Here is a 14,135-nt window from a genome sequence, read left to right as displayed (position 1 = left end):
AGTATTAATTAACATTAAGGATTTGAGTTCATAGATGAACTCTGATCTTCCTGACTCCAGGCTCAGCATTCTATCCACTGCATCACCTAGCTGATATATGTGTGTATGGATATATAGCATTACATAACTTAGCACCATAATAAATATTTGCTCCTATCTATTGATTTTTATCTCAATTGCTTGCTTGAATAACCTTACATAGGCCCAGCACAAAATAAGTAAAATAGTTACTATTTTATAACTGTCCACTCATCTGAACAAAGGGAAATATTTGAAGTATTTGTGTACATTTTTAAAAAAACCTATTTCATTGTTTATAGAAAATTTGAGTGGTCAGCATCAATAGCATGTCAGTATAAATGAGTATCTGAATTAAAATTTTTTTATATTTAGTACATGAAATGTTTCCTGAGAAGTACACAGCAACAGGTGAATTGAATTTCTCTTATCTATGATCCTTCATGGTATTATAATGAATTGTAGTGATACATAAATCATTTTTTTTTATTTAATAGCCTTTTATTTACAGGATATATGCATGGGTAACTTTACAGCATTAACAATTGCCAAACCTCTTGTTCCAATTTTTCACCTCTTACCCCCCCCCCTCCCCCTAGATGGCAGGATGACCAGTAGATGTTAAATATATTAAAATATAAATTAGATACACAATAAGTATACATGACTAAACTGTTATTTTGTTGTACAAAAGAATCAGACTCTGAAATATTGTACAATTAGCTTGTGAAGGAAATAAAAAATGTAGGTGTGCATAAATATAGGGATTGGGAATTCAATGTAATGGTTTTTAGTCATCTCCCAGAGTTCTTTTTCTGGGCATAGTTGGTTCAGTCATTACTGCTCCATTGGAAATGATTTGGTTGATCTCGTTCTGAGGATGGCCTGTCCATCAGAACTGGTCATCATCTAGTATTGTTGTTGAAGTATAATGATCTCCTGGTCCTGCTCATTTCACTCAGCATCAGTTCGTGTAAGTCTCTCCAGGCCTTTCTGAAATCATCCTGTTGGTCATTTCTTACAGAACAGTAATATTCCATAATATTCATATACCACAATAATATTCATATACCAATACATAAATCATTAGCCAAATATGCTTCACATTAAAATTTATTCTAAAAAGTTATAGCCTTTCATATGACTTTATTAAGAATTTTTCACTCAGAATCCAAGCTTTGGAGAATTTTCGCCATTATGGGAAACTTTGCTATGCTGGTTTTGAAACAATATTGCAATGGAGGGGGGAAGGGGAGGGTAGAGCCAAGATGGCAGAAAAAAAGGTAAGAATTCATCTCAGCTCTCCCAAATTCACCAACAACTTTAAATAACACTTCAAAATAAATTTTGGAGTTGTAGAACAATTTTTTAGCCCAAGACACACACTTCTCCTTGGAATAATAGAAAATTTACAGACCTCCAGAATTGAATCTAAAAGTGATTGCACCAAAGCAACAACAAGAACAATAACAAACTTGAAGCTTTGAACAGTGTCCCCTCCACCTCAGGAGGAGAATCCAATTTTAACTTAAAGCCAAAACTCAAGAAATATGCTGGAGAAAAAAAAACAAGACAAAAAAATGATTATAGAAATGATAGGAGAAAATGAAGACACCAATTCAAAAAAAAAGAAAGAAAGAAAACTGATACAGTCAAAGCTTCAAAGAAAAATGTGAATGGTCTCAGGCCAAAGAAAAAGAATTCTTTGAAGAATGCAAAAAGGAACTTAAAAATCAAACAGGAAGGAGGAAAATCTTGATGCAAGTGACGCAAGAAAATCTTGGGGGAAAGAGTTAATAGCAATATTGTAGAAAATAATACCTTAAAAACAGCATAGGACAAATAGTAAAAAAAAATCCTCTAAAGAAACAATTAAACAATCAAAAGAACGAAAAGAAAAAGAACATGTGACATGTGAAATATCTTTTGGATATTGATTGGATATTGACCTGGAAAATACATCCAGAGAGAGAATTAAAGAATTTATTGGACTACCTGAAAGAGAAGAGAGAGAGAGACAGAGAGAGAGAGAAAGACAGAGACAGACACAGAGAGAGAGGACAGAGACAGAGACAGAGACTGAGACACAGATACACAGAGAAAGATAGAAAATGAGGTGGAGAGAGAGATAAAGAGAGAGACACACAGAAAGACAGAGACAGAGAGATATATAGACACAGAGACAGAGAATGAGATGGAGAGAGATAGAGAGAGACACAGAGGGATAGAAGAAGAGAGCCTAGATATCATATTTCAAGAAAATATCAAAGATATCAAAAAATATCAAAGATATTCTAGGTATCTAGATTGATATCTAGAATGAGAGGGTAAAATAAAAATCGAAGAATTCACCAATCATCATCTCAACGAGATTCCAAAATGAAAATTCCCAAGAACATTATAGTTAAATTCCAGAGTTACCAGATCAAGGAGAAAATATTATAAAGAGGCAGAAAGAAAGAGTCAAGATAACACAAGACTCAGAAGTCTGGGGATTGGGGAAGGGATCAGGATGAGTAGGAATATGATATTCCACAGGACAAAGAAGCTAGGATTATAACCAAGGATCACCTACCCAGCAAAATGAGTATAATCTTTCAAGGTAAAATGGATTTTCAATGAAATAAAGGACTTTCAGGACTTCTTGATGAAGAGACAAGAGCTGAATAGAAATATCTCACTTTCAAACACAAGGTTCAATTAAAGTATAACATGGTAAACAGGAACGAGATATCATAAGTATTTAATAAAGTTGAACTGTTAACATTTCTACATGGAAAGGTGATTCACATAATTCCTAAGCACTTTGTCATTAGGGAAGTTAGAAGGAATATACTGTGTGATGGCATGAGTTTGAATTGAATATGAAGAGATGCTAAATACAAAAATAAAATTTAAATGTGAGAAAAAGTAATGCACTGAAATGAGAGGAAAGTAGAAGTAGAATGGGATGTTATTTCACACACAAAGGCACAAATGAGTTTCTACAGTAAAGAGGAAAATAGGGAAATGAAGAATAGCATAAAGTTCCAAATTAAGAAATATGATGAAAAAATCAACAATAAGAATAACAAAAAGGCAAAAAACAAGCCTTTAAAATATTATAGTGATAGGGGAAAATCAAGACATAAATTCAGAAGAAGACAATGAAGTCAAAATAGCTAAAAGCAAAATCTCAAAAAATATGTAAATTGAACACAATCCCAACAAGAAGTCATTGAGAGTCTCCCAAAAATTATTTTAAAAATTATATAAGAGTAGTGGGAGAAAGTTGGGTAAAGAAATGAAAGCAAATGAAGAAAGTTGTGGAAAAGATAATTAATAGCTTGATAAAGGAGACAAATATATACATACATACATACACACACACACGTGTGTGTGTGTGTGTGTGTGTGTGTGTGTACATGAAAGGAAAAACCTTTTTAGCCAAATAGAAAAAGAGATATAAAATTTTACTTATGAAAAAAATTCCTGAAATAGCAGAATTAGTCACATTGAAAAGAAGGAACAAAAGCTCACAGAAGAAAATCCATAAAAATTAGAATTGGACAAGTGGAAGTAAGTAACATTGTGGCACTTCAAGAAACAATAAAAACAAAATTGAAAGAATGAAAAAAAAAAGGATGTGTGATCTATCTCACACAAAAACGACTAACCTTGAAAACAGATTGAGGAGATATTATTTAAGAATTATTGATTTCCTGAAAGCCATGATCAAAGAAAGATAAAATTCACCACTTGAAGAAGATTGTTATGGACACAACCTGCTAGTGGCAGCCGGAGATCTAATTTTGACCAGCAGAGTAAATCCCTTCACATGAGATGATGGTAATGATACAAGGAGACTAAGAGGCAATTGCATTCTCTGACCTCTCTTCTTTTCCCTCTTGCCTCCAATTTTCTTCATTTCTAATTAAGCAACATCTGTGTTGGTAAAGGCTGATTTGAAATTCCTTCAAGTGTGTTTTAATTCACAGCTTTGGGGGCTTCAAAAGTCCCCAACCCTTCACGTTTAGGCATGGTCCTTAACAGGAGATGCTGAAATGGAAACTTCCAAGAATATTATAACATATTCCAAAGCTACTGGATCAAAGAAAAAAAAAAGATAAACTAATCACCAAGAAAGAAATCATTCAATTTGATGGCTCCACAGTCAATATTATACAAGATTTAGCCACCATCTCATTAAAGGAGCAGAGGGATAGGAATGTGATATTTCAGAAGGAAAAGGATTTAGGATTACAACCAAGAATAAGTGGTTACTGAACAAAAGTGAGTATAAATCTGGAAGAGAAAAATAGATATTTTATAAAATAAAAGACTTTAAATCATACCTGATGAAAAGACCTGAGTTGAATAGAAAATTTGACTTTCAATTATGACTCAAGAGAAACATTAAAAGATAAATATGAAAGACCTGAGTTGAATAGAAAATTTGACTTTCAATTATGACTCAAGAGAAACATTAAAAGATAAATATGAAAGACCTGAGTTGAATAGAAAATTTGACTTTCAAATATGACTCAAGAGAAACATTAAAAGATAAATATGAATGAAAAATTATAAGGTTGAACTGGTTACTTTTTATGAGAAAATGATACATGTATTTTCTATATACATTACCATTATTATGACATTTGGAAGGATCCTGCATAGAAAGATGGTATGGGAGTGAATTGATTATGTTAGAAGGATGTAAAAATTGTACCCATAAGACAAAGGAATGCTCTAGGAAAAGGAGGAAGGAAAAGAAAGAATTGGGGAAATTGTCTTACATAAAGAGGCACACAAGAAAAAGTTTTTACAATGGAAGGTAAAATGAGAGGGAAGAATAGAAAATGCTTGAACTTCATAACTAAATTTGTTCAAAGAGGGAATTTAGATAGACAGATAGAAAGATAGACAGATAGATAGATACAAAGATCTATATGTGTATATACTCACACTTACTCAATTGGTAATAGAAATTTATCTTACCCAACACAGAAGTAGGAGGAAAAGGGAATAATAGAAAGGGAGAGGAGGTGACAAAAGGGAGAGGAGATAAACAAAGGTAGTGGTCAAAAGCAAATAGACTTTAGAAGTGGGATAGGATAAAAATAGAAAAGGAAATACAGAAGAAAGTGGGTTGAAGGGAAATACATAGTAATCATAATTGTAAAAATTAAAGGGACAAATTAATTGATAAAATGGTAACCAATGGCAAAATGGATTAGAAACCAGAAATCCAAAATATGTTGTTTACAAGAGACATATTTGAAACACAGACACAGAGTTAAAATAACGGATTAGAGAAGAATCTAATATGCTTCAGCTGAAGTAGAAAAGACAGGAATAGCAATCATGATGTGTTAGCCAAAACAAAAGCAAAAATAGACCTAATTAAAAAGAGTTAGCAGGGAAACTACTTGCTAAAAATGATCCATAGACAATGAAGAAATATCTATACTAAACATTTATGTACCAAATGGCATAGCATCCAAATTCTTAAAAAAAAAAAAAAAAAGTTAAATGAATTATAGAAGAAAATAGACAGTAAAACTATACTAATGGGGGACCTTAACCTTCTTTTCTCAGAACTAGATATATCTAAACATAAAATAAATAAGAAAATAAATAAGAAAAAGGAGATACAGAAAAAAAGAAATATTAAATGCATCATTTTTAGAATATAATACAATAAAATTACATTTAATAAAGAACTGTGGAAACATATTAAAAGTTGATTGCAGACTAAATAATCTGTTTCTAAAGAATAAGTGGGTAAAACAATAAATCATAGAAACAATAATTTCATCAAAGATAATGATAACAATGAGACAACATTGTAAAGTATGTGGAATGCAACCAAAGCAATACTTAGAAGAAAATTTCAATTTCTAAAGGCAAACATCAATGTATAAAGTTAAAGGCAGATCAATGAATTGGGCATGAAACTTTAAAAAAACCAAGAAAAAGAACAAATTAAAAATTCCCATTTAAACACTAAAATGGAAATCCTGATAATCAAAGGAGAGATAAATAAAATTGAAAGTAAAAAAAGTGAAGTAACAAATAAAAATAAAAGCTGGTTTTATTAAAATAAAAGAAAATAGAAAAATGATTGATTAATTTTATTTTTTAAAAATAAATTACTAGAATCAAAAATTTAAAGGGTTAATGCACAAAGAAAATGAAATTAAAATAATTATTAAGAATTATTTTACCCAATTATATTTCAATAAAGCTGACAAAGTAAAATGGATGAATATTTACAAAAACATACACTGTCCATTAATAGAAGAAACAGAATACATAAATACTCTACATTAGAAAAAGAAATGGGACAAACCATCAATAAACTCCCTAGGAAAAAATTCCCCAGATCAATTGGATATAATTATAAATGAATTCTACCAAACATTTAAGGAACAGTAATCTTAATGCCATATAAACTATTTGAAAAAATAGGTAAAGGAATCCTACCAAATTCCTTTTATGATGCAAATATAGTTTAATACTTAAGCTGGCAAAAAAAGTAAACTATAGATCAATTTCCTTAATAAATATCAATGCATATAATCAATGAAATAAAAAACAATAATAAGATTAAAATAATATATCATACACTATGACGAGGTGGGACTTATACCAGGAATTCAGTATTGGGTCCATATTAACAAAACTATCAATATAGTTGACCACATCAATAACAAAAACAATAAAAACAGATATAGAAAAAAGCCTTTGACACTCATTCCTAATGAAAATAATCGGAAAAAAGTATCAGTAGAGCTTTTTTTTCAAAATAATAAATAGTATCTTTCAAAAATCAAGACCAAATGATTATCTGATAAAATTGAAATTTTCTCATTAAACTTAGTAGTGAAACAAGAATGAACATTATCATTACTATTATTTGATATCATGTTAGAATAACAATGAGAAGAAAAATAAATTAAAGGAATAAAAATAGCCAATGAGGAAACAATTTTGCAAATGTTATGATGATATAATTAGAGCATTTTAGAGCATCAGTTAAAAACTAATTGAAACAATTCACTACTTCAACAAAAGTTGCAGGATATAAAATAAACCTATATAAATTATCAGGACTTAAATATAGTAGCAACAAAAGCCAGCAGGAAAAAATAGAAAGAAAAATTCCATTTAAATTAACTGCAAACAGAAAACTGGGAAAAAATAAAGGCCTCATTTCTAAAAATATATAGAAAAATGACTCCAATTTATAAGAATACAAGCTATTTTCCAACTGATGAATGGTCAAATGATATGAACAGACAATTTTCAGATGAAGAAATTAAAATCATTTCTAGTCATATGAAAAAATGCTCTAAATCACTATTGATTAGAAAAAAATACAAATTATTGGCTAGGATAATGGAAAAAGATAAATGTTAGAGGAGATGTGCAAAAACTGGGGACCACTAATTCATTGTTAGTGGAGTTGTGAACTGATCCAACCATTCTAAAGAGCAGTTTGGAAGTATGCCCAAAGCACTACCAAACTATTCATGCCCTTTGATCTAGTCATGTTTCTACTGGATCTGTGTTCCAAAGAGATGATAAAAAAGGGAAAAGGTCCTATATGTGCAAAAATGTTTGTACCAGTTTTGTAATGGCAAGGAACTGGAAACTGCTCATCAGTTGGAGATTGGCTGAAAAAGTTATAGTACATGGTTATAGAATGTTATTGTTCTATAAGAAATAATCAGCAGGATAATTTCAGAAAGACTGGAGAGACTTACATGAACTGATGCTATGTGAAATGAGTACAACCAAGAGAACATTGTACAAAGCAACAACAAAATTATGTGATGATCAATTCTGATGGATGTGGCTCTTTTCAACAATGATTCAGGCCAATTTCAATAGGCTTGTGATGGAGAGAGCCATTTTCATCTACAAAGGGGTCTGGAGATACTGAATATAGATTACAACACGGTATTTTCACCTTTTTGTTGTTGTTTGCTTGTTTTTTTCTCATTTTTTTCCTTTTCGATCTGATTTTTCTAGTGTAATATGATTAATGTGGAAATATGTATAGAAGAATTGCACATCTTTAATTTAACATATATTTAATTATTTGCTGTCTAGGGGAGAGAATAGGGAGAAGGAAGGAAGAGCAATTTGGAACACAAAGTTTTGCAAGTGTGAATGTTGAAAACTATCTTTGCATATATTTTGAAAATAAAAAGCTATTATTAAAAAAGTAAAAAAAGTCAGATACAAAGTAAAATAACCGCAAACAATAGAAAATAGTTGGGAATTTAACATGGCAGTTTAAGATAACCCATAGGTTATATGAACACAATTCTAATACATTTTTCATACAAACTAAACAATTAGGGAAATATGAATTGCTCATAAATAGGCCAAGGGCAACATAGTAAAAATGACATTTCTACCTAAGTTAATTTACTTATTCATGTTTATGCTAATCAAATTACCAAAAAGTGTTTCATATAGACAGAAAGAAAAATAACAAAATTCATTTGAAAGAACAAAAGATCAAGAATCTCAAGGAAATCAATAAGAAAATATGAAGAATGGTGGCCTAGCAGTTTCAGATTTCAAAATATATTTTTTTATTGTTTAGATGTTTCAGTTATGTCCAACTCTTCCTGACCCTATTTGGAAAGTTTCTTGGCAAAGATACTGGAGGGGTTTGTCATTTCTTTCTCCAGTTCATTTTGCAGGTGAGGAGATTTTAGGAAACAGAGTTAAGTGATTTGCCCAGGATCACACAGTTGGTGTAATCTGCAGCTGGATTTGAATTCAGGTCTTCCTGACTCCAAGCCTGGTGTTTTATCCACTGTATCACCTAGATACAGTGCTTCCCTTATTATATGACAAAGTAGCAATTGTTAAAAAATTTGGTATGGGGGCAGTTAGATGGTAAAGTGGATAGAGCACCAGCAAGGAAATCAGGAGGACCTGAGTTCAAATTCAGCTTCACACTACAAGCTGTATGACTCTAGGCAAGTGACTTAGCCCATTTGCCTTGCCAAAAAAGGAAAAAAAAATAATTTGGTATTGGCTAAGAAATAGAGAGATGGATTAATGCAAGAGATTAGGTATACAATATAAGGTAGTATAATCTAGTATTTGATAAATCCAAAAATCCAAACTTTTGGGATAAGAATTCAACATTAGATAACAATTTCTGGGAAAATGTGAAAGTTTTGAAAGATACTAGGTACTAGACAAGATAAGGTCAAATTTGATAAACAATAAGGACATAAAAGGAAATATAAGCAAATTAGGAAATTATGAAAAAAGTCTCTATCGATTAGATCTGTGGATAGGGGAAGATCGAAAGGATTACCGGAAACAAAATGAAAAATTTTGATTACATGAAACTAAATTCTTCTTGCACAAATAAAACTAATGTAGCCAAAATTAGAAGGAAAGCTGAGGATTGGGAATAATTTTTCATCAAGTTTCTATTATGAAGGCCACAATTATAATGAGAGTAAGCCAAATTTGTAAAAGTTTGAGTCATTTCCCAGTTGATAAATGGTCAAAAATACATACTTTGGCAGTTTTCAGTAGAAATTAAAACTATCAACAATCAATGAAAAATTCTCAAAGTCACTACTGATTAGAGAAATGTACATTAAAAACAATTCTGAGATATCATCTCATACCTCAGATTGTCTAAAATTATTTTTTTAAAGAAAATGACAAATGCTAAAAGGAGTATGGAAAAATTAGGACATTAATAAATTGTTGGTGGAGTTGTGAACTGATCCAACCATTCTGGAGAACAATTTGGAATTATGCCTAAAGAGCTATAAAATTGTTCATTGCCCTTTGACTAAGTAATACTAGTACTAGAATCATATCCCAAAAACATCTAAGAAAAAGAAAAGTACATATATTATAAAAATATTTATAGTAGCTTTTTTGGTGATGGTAAAGAATTAGAAATTGAGAGGATGTTCATTAACTGGAGAATGGCTAGACAAGTTGTTGTATATGATTGTTATGGATTCCTATTGTATTATAAGAAATGACAAGCAGGCTCATATGAACTCATGCTGACTGAAATGAAAAGAATCAGAAGAAAATAGTATGCAATAATAATATTGTATAGCTGATCAATGAGAGAGACTTAGCTACCCTGATCAAGACAATGATCCAAGACAGTCCCAATGGACCCATGATGAAAAATGCTTATCTACCTCCAGTCAGATGAATTAATTCTGGCTTCTGATTGAAGTATATTTTTTAAACTTTAAAATAAATTTATATGGTTTATTTTGCTTGTGGTTTCTTTTGAAGTATAGCTTCCATGAAACATGGAACTATGTTTTGTATGACTTCATAAGAATAATTGATATGAAATTGCTTGCCTTCTCAAGGAGGGGTCAGAAGTTGAAGGAAGGGAAAAAATTTGGAACTTAAAATTTTTTCTCAATAGTGTTCCATTTTTCCAAATACACATAAAAAGTTTTCAACATTCATTTTTATAAGATTTTGTGCTCCATTTTTTCTCCCTCCCTTCCTTGCATTCTTGTTTCCCAAGACAGCACATAATCTGATATAGATTATACATGTATAATACTTTTAAACATATTTTCATATTTATAATGTTGTGTAAGAAAAATCAGGCTTTGGTACTATGCTCAAAAAGTAACTGTGCATACCTTTTGACCCAACAGTGTTACTACTGGGCTTATATCCCAAAGAGATCTTAAAGAAGGGAAAGGGACCTGTATGTGCAAATGTTTGTGACAGCCCTTTTTGTAGTGGCCAGAAACTGGAAACTGAGTGGATGCCCATCAATTGGAGAATGACTGAATAAACTGTGGTATATGAATGTTATGGAATATTATTGTTCTGTAAGAAATGACAAACAGAATGATTTCAGAAAGGCCTGGCTGGAGAGACTTACACGACCTAGTGCTGAGTGAAATGAGCAGGACTAGGAGATCATTATGTACTTCAACAACAATACTATATGATGATCAATTCTGATGGACCTGGCCATCCTCAGCAATGAGATGAACCAAATCAGTTCCAATAAAGCAGTAATGAACTGAACCAGCCACACCCAGCGAAAGAACTCTGGGAGATGACTAAGAATCATTACATTGAATTCCCAATCCCTATATTTTTGCCTGTCTGCATTTTTTAAAATTTCCTTCACAGGCTAATTGTACAATATTTCAGAGTCTGATTCTTTTTGTACAGCAAAATAATGGTTTGGATATGTACTCTTATTTTGTATTTAATTTATACTTTTATATATTTAACATGTATTGGTCAACCTGCCATCTAGGGGAGGGGGTGGGGGGAAGGAGGGGAAAAATTGGGAGAAAAGATTTGGCAATTGTCAATGCTGTAAAATTACCCATGCATATAACTCATAAATAAAAAACTATTGGGGAAAAAAAAAGAAAAATCAGGCCAAAAGGGAAAAAAATTATGAAAAAGAAAAAGCAAACAAGCAAACAAAAAAAATTTTTTTAAACACCATGCTTCTTTGATCCACATTCGTTTTCCATACTTATCTCTCTGATGCAATTGGAATTTTCCATCTCAAATCTTTTGGAATTATTCTAGATCACCACATTACTCAGAACATACTTCATCATTACATATTCTTGCTGTTACTGTGTATAATGTTGTCCTGGTTGTGCTCACTTCACCCAATATCAGTTCATGTAAGTCTTTCTAGGATTTTTGAAATTAGTATATTCATCATTTCTTATAGAAAAAAAATTCCATTATATTCATATTCCACAACTTTTTCAGCCATTCCCCAGTTGATGAGCATCCACTCAATTTCCAATTCCTTGCCACTAAAAACAGAGTTGCTACATACACACATGTAGGTTTTTTCCCCCTTTTATGATTTCTCTGGGATAAGACCCAGAAGTGACACTGATGGATCAAGGGACATGTACAATTTTATAAGACATGGAATTCAAAAATTTTAACATTTGTAATTGGGATACACTTAATGAAGTACATTAAAATAGTTTTAAATAAAACAATGCTAGTAGCTTGTTAATGCAGTAGAGGCATAATGATTGTAGGAACATACCTGAGAAAGGATCCAGCCTACATGCTAGACTCATGTCCATATTTAGTCAGCAAGGTTTGCATGGTATGCTTAAAGACCATTAAGTACCTTGTTTAGGAGTTATTGTTTATGAAAAAAAATTTTACCAACCAACAGAAAAGAAGTTTGGATTGAATCTAATGAATCAGTTTATAATTTTCTTATTCATTGTCAAATAGATTTGCTTTTAATAATGCCATTTTTGTTTTTAGTATTATATCACATACTAAAATTGATAGATTATGATAAGTAAAAAAATATAAAAGGTAGAATGTCTTTGCTTATTTCCCTCTACTTACACTTTCATTTTGTTTTCAAAAATCAGAACTACTTGTACTTTTTCAAAATTTTACGGTTTTACTCAACTAACGAAAAGCACTAATAACCTTCTTCCTGCTGAAAAGCAAAAGAATTTTCCAACCTACCAGAATCAATTATGTTCTTCCTTCCCCTCCTTTCCTCTCCTTTCCTCCTTCCTCTCTTCTTTCTTCTCTCATTCTTATCTGTCTTCTTTTCTTCCCTGTCCTCTCCTTTCTAATTTCTCTCTTATTTAAACAATAGAGCATTTTAAAAGCCTCTGGGTGGGCACTCAGTCTGTTGTGTAAAGATCTTATATGGTCAGTTTGCTTTTTGTCACACTAATTTAAAGCAATACATACCATGTATTGGTTTTGGGATGTCATAAAATTCATCTTGCGTTTAGGAAGCGAAGATTTGAACACATATGAACCATGCTACCTTTTGACATGCTGTTGCTACAGTCAAGGGGGTTATTCTAATAGGAAGGAAGTCACTGGCATCTTATCTTAGAACTGCTAGATCATATAAGATTCTACTTGTTGGCCACACTTGGGTGATTATTTACCTATAGAACAATATCTGCAGCCTAACACCTCTTGTGAGCTCACATGTTAAACTGAGCCAGACATGGTCACCATTTGAATGGAAGGAATGCAGAAAAAATACAGCAAGTTGCCATAAATTGTCTTAGTGATTTATTAGTTAGACTATTCTCTCAGTCTGCAACGAATCAGTGCCCCAGCATGGTGTTAGAGAGCACAGTTCAGCTAAACATTCTTGTGTGTTAAATTGCACCACTTAAAGCCTTAAAAAACACCCCAAAACTTTTAACTTTGAGCTTCTGTATAAGTGGCAGCCATTAATTCAGTTATACATCTTAACTTGTTGCTTTAATTAATTGGGTATTAACTGCCAGGTTAAAAATTGTCATATCTTACTCTTAACACAAAGAGAAATTGTTATACTATTGTAATTAGAAATGCTAAAATCATTTTTGCCAGGGCTTTGAGAGCCTTTAAAATGTTAATAATTTTCACATATCTCAATATATTAAAGATTTTATTCTATCATTAGCCTGGTATTGATTCATTTATTTTCACATATATGCATATATTTCTTCTTAAGGTACATATAAGAGAATTAGAATGCAACCTGACCAAGGACTAGCAACTAAAAAATGAAAATTATAATAAAACTAAAATATTACAAGAAAATTGAGCTCAATCTCCTCAGGAATGGTTTGTTCAGTTGGATATTATTGGAATCTTTTAGTTGATGATATTCATCAATAAACCTTTTGTTTTGAAATGGAAACCCAGTAATCAAATAAGTTTAGTAAAATTCCCTATGTTGACAGAGAACCAGTAAAAATGGGCCTATATTTTCCTATCCCAGTGAAAGTCCTATTTTGCATTTCTAATTAAGTTTTTAATTTAATCTAATTAAGTTTTTGTGTAGATAATTCAATATCCAAGAATAAAACAAATGAAGACAAATTTTCACACTTTGTTAGAACAATTTATAAGAATTCCTTTGAATTTTTTTTGCCAAAGTTCTGAAGTGATTGAGTATATAGTTGTATCATGGAAATATTATATATAAAAGCCATATAACATAGTACCTGGTAACTTAAGCTTAGAATCAGGAAATTCTGAGTTCTAGTCCCTGCATCCAATATGTTCTGGCTCTATAACTTAGCTTCTCATAATCCTAGGCAGTTCAATGATCTGAATCCAGCTATGTT

The sequence above is a fragment of the Sarcophilus harrisii genome, chromosome 2, assembly GCF_902635505.1.
Source record: "Sarcophilus harrisii chromosome 2, mSarHar1.11, whole genome shotgun sequence".
In the NCBI taxonomy this organism is placed as follows: Eukaryota; Metazoa; Chordata; class Mammalia; order Dasyuromorphia; family Dasyuridae; genus Sarcophilus; species Sarcophilus harrisii.
The sequence above is the reverse complement of the archived record's forward strand: the minus strand, read 5'-3'. Positions refer to the sequence as shown.